A 4,647-nucleotide genomic window follows, 5' to 3' on the forward strand; every position below is an offset into this window, starting at 1 on the left:
CTATCGAATTCACATGTGCGGCTGTGTGTGTTACTTCCCCATCGGCATTACCTTGTATTGTGCAAGCGTTATTAAGTCACATCTTGTTTGAATCACATCGATGTCTTATCAAATTGATGTAGTGGTTATGAATTTTTTATCGTCTGTCAGGAGTTATAACCATTGATACTGTATACGTATTTACCGGTTTACAGTATATCTGTCTTTTCAAAACTGGTATAAAGTTGATATTTAACCCAGGCCTTTAAAAGCTGATACCGTACATATAGGGTGTAATTAGATAGAGATAAACAAAAAGCCAAGTCCTTAATGGGTTACAAAGTAAACAGAAAAAGAGGAGGGGTTCCCTGATGATGATACAACTACGTCACAATATGTGGAAGAAATTTGTTTCACATACAGGTTACGGCATTTATCTATTGAGATATGAAGTAATAGCAACAAGATTTGTTTCTGAATAGGCATATATTAGGATTTTGCTCGTTGAAAAATAATGTACAGTTACGTACTTTCAAGGTTGCGCTGTCATTGAATCTTATTGAACTGAACAAAGGAATGCACTTACAGGCTGCAGATCGTAGTTTGACTGCCTTTTCGCGGACGGGGCTATCAGAGGGTAGGTATACTTCGACTGCTGCTGCGTCATCGAAGACGACGGTAGTGTTATTTGAGTTTGTGGGTCTGGCAGTGAGTAATTTCTATAAGCAAGCTCATCAGCCGATTCCAGTGGAACTCTGTCAGAGACAGCGACGTTGGAAGCCATCATGGTGCTTTCCTTCAAGTAATAATTATACAATTTCGACCAGGAAATAACTTGTTGTGTTTAGCTTTTTTTGAGACAGGTGAATGACGGGTTAATATTATTAATAGTGGAAATGCCCAGACAATGTCTTGGGTGTAACCATTCCGATACCATTCTAAATATGAATGGGCGAGCGTATAAGCTGTTAACAGTGGAACTTTGTCAATGGCAGAAACGGTTTAAGCCATTGTCGTGATTTCTTTCAAGTAATAATCACACAATTGTGACGAGGGTATAAATTTTTTTGTGACCATCGGTTTCAATACAGGTGAGCGTTAGGCTCCTTATGTTAACATGAATTAAAAGTCACTGTCTAAGGGAGTTTGATCATTCAAATAAGAACAGAAACATAAATAAATTTTAAAGACAACAACAACAACAACAACAACAACAAACTAATTCAATTGATATAAAACGAGAGCTTTGGACAAAGCGTATACTGGGATAAACGGTCTTTTAGACATGTTTTGGAGAAAGGAAGAAACCTTATATGTGACTGCCAGTCATGCATGATAGCAATACTGTTGTCATGAGTGAAATTCAACTGGTCTTCATTATTCATGAATATTCATGTTAGATTTACACTGAAGGGAATAGAACATATATAGGTTTGATGAATACTCATTGTTCAACCATGGATATATTTTTTCTGCTGACTCCCCTGATGCCTTGGCCCACAGCAAAGATACTCTATAGAGGCACAAGTTCAACTTGATGTTTCTCTAAAATCGCATATAAAATCATGTAACGACTCTCCAGAAAATGTATCTACTTCCTGAAGTCGAGTGCCCTTTTTATTATTCATGACTGACTGATGAATATATGCTTAGGGTAATTATGTTCGTTACCCGACTCATCGCCAGTATGAACTCCCGGTATGAACTCCATCGTTGATATGTTGTTGACATTGAGAAGGAACAAAAATGCTCTGCAAGATAGCGTTATGAATCAAATTCTAGTCATATTTGGAGTAACAAATCAATTTATTACTGCATAACTCAAGAACTTGAATACATATAAAGGTCATTCTAGTGTCTAACCCCCACACAGTGACTTTTGATGTTGACCTTGTGGGTTAGTTATCAAAATCATGCAGTTTATTGCATATTGCAGAGTCTGTAGCATTTATGTGTGCCCAATTTCTTTTAAAATCTTGGCTCTTCAGTTAATGCACGACAAGAGATACACATTTACATTTACTTTGTGTGCACATATCATTTTACTGAATGGGACCATATTTGTAGTGAACAATCATAATTCACCTCTTAACTCAAGAACGTTGATACATAGACTCAATTCAAGTGTCTATCCCCATATTGTTTGGTATTACATTTTTTTTTTTACTTTGCCCTTTGACAGTGACCTTCTGGGTCAATTAGGAAATCCGGTCATTTCCTTCATATCACAGGCACGGTTTAATATTTATCTATTGCCACAAATTTGTTGAAAGTTATGCAACCATTCGGTCACATAGAAGTAAACTATTTGAGGGGACTGTGTCTTCTTCGAAGACTTGTTTGAGTTTGGACCTGTGGAATCGAGGTATAATTACAATAATTAGATAATGTTACACTTGTTCATTGTACGTTTAGGTTCAAAGGGGTATAATTGACTGAAACTAAATTCTTCGGTACACCCTGTAGGAAAGATGGCTATGTTGTATATCGTGTATTTATAGTACAAAGTGTAAGAAATAGCAGATATACACAACCAAACTTTAGAAACTCAACTCAACGAAGGTATGTTATCCATAACAGATTTCTCAAAATTCAAAGACATTAACGTTCCAGTGATTTTGGTATGTAAAATCAAGGGGATTGACGAATTTTCGTGAATTCAAGTCTTGGCCCATTTTCGCTATAAAACCAGTTCCATGCATTGTAAACATAATTATTTACATTACCTCTGACCTCGATATAAAATAGTTCTTTATTGGCTAAAATGAAGGTGTGTCACTATTGCTTAGGCCTAAAAAAAAGTAATTCTTTGGTTCCAGTTACCAGACCCCACCTAGCTTTTCACTGCCGACCTTAAACTTCTTTTTACGTAATCGAAAAAAAAAAATTAAATCGCAAAAATTGTGAAGTCTCACGAGAAATAGTGGATGCGAAAACTGTCATCAACTACAAAATATAAGTGTTCTTCCAATATGTAATAGCTGTATATCTGATAGGAAGAAATAAACAACACAAAGACCATTTGCAAAACAATGGAAAACCTGAACAAGACACACAGAAAAAAATATATGATAAAATAAAAATAGAATCTACCTACCCAACATATTCTAAAATTGAGCGTAACCGGAACCACACAATTTTTTTAGGCCTGGCAATTGTTCGTGACGTATGATTATTGTTTAGCACATGTTAGAATCAATATAATAGTGCACATGCGCACAGCAAAGCTGACGCTCAAGACATACGTGTGTAAAAATCAACTTGTTCTTGTATTTCTCAACGCACCGGCCATCCATGTGAAAGCAAACCACTGAATATGTTTCGCTTGGTACGGCGATCGTTAAAGAATCACACCGTGCGTTTGTTGGTGGTGTTCTTATTGGGCTTTACAATCGGCGTAATTTACCCTGAATTTATGTATATGGTAAGTTCAGAACTTTTGTATATGTCGTCCGTTGACTTGAGATGAACAGAGAACGGTAACTGTATACTACTAGTACTACAGACTGTTCCAATTCCAGACACAGCCAATCCCAGTGGGGGTCATTTGGCGATCAGCACGACTGTACATATTATATGCATTAATATATTAATAATATCGTCAAAAGTCTAATAAGTCGAGACAAAAGATGGGCAAGATGTACTTCGTATTCGGGTCGTGCTATTTTTCGTAAATTGCAAAACTTTGCAATGAAGCCCGTACAATTGTAATTTTGAGTGTTGACGTACTGCCTTTAGAATCAACGGTACAAAGTAACACTTTTTTGCTTTGGCGCGCTATTTATTATACTTATAGCTTATATACAAACTTTTGACCCTGCACATTTTGCCTCGTGCTCGAACTACAGATCGTACATTCATGCCGTTTTTGGCCACCAATTGCGTTACAGGTCCAAGCACATGCTGGTACACAAGAAGAGTAATAAAAATGATAGATTTTGAAGGGAAAAAGAACAGTTTTATAAGTCTCGTGGTATCGTGTAGAACGAGATCTCGTGCATGGCATGTAGCAATTTTTGTAGGTAGCGACCATGACGTGATCGATCCCGGTCGTTTACCTTCGTAGTCGCGCGTCGCAAAGTCGAAATAACTGTTGAATATAAATTTCATTGACCTAGTCCAACATTCACTTCTATTTTCATTTATAAATTTCATGAAAAGCAATCCTCAAGACTTTATAATGTGCCTGAAAGTAAAAATTCGTTGCGCACGCATGCTGAAACACTTTCATTTGTTTTGAGAGTCCGCCTCAATATACAATGTTGCAATTTCAAACCCCTAAAAAAATGATAGTGTACACTCTATACATCTTCTCATTTCGTCGACTAGGCAAAGTGGTAGCCAAATTGTAATTTTATGACAGACACCTTAATGCCACAAATATGCAGTATCACGTGGATCTGGTAAAATATCATTGAAAACGTTTAGTTTGCACAAACGATGACATAATTCCTCCTGTTGCTCGAAAATATTTTTGTATGAAACCCTTGCCATGATGACTCGATGACGCGGTTCAATTTGACAGTTTGGATTGGTACAAATTGTTGATGCATGCCATATATGAATGACACGGGCGAAACTTGGTTATGATGTTGTCTGTGATTGGATATAAATACATTGTTACAATTCCCTCATCTGACATTTACGTTAGTCTATTTACCCCACACG

Source organism: Glandiceps talaboti, chromosome 13 (genome assembly GCF_964340395.1).
Source record: "Glandiceps talaboti chromosome 13, keGlaTala1.1, whole genome shotgun sequence".
Lineage (NCBI taxonomy): Eukaryota > Metazoa > Hemichordata > Enteropneusta > Spengelidae > Glandiceps > Glandiceps talaboti.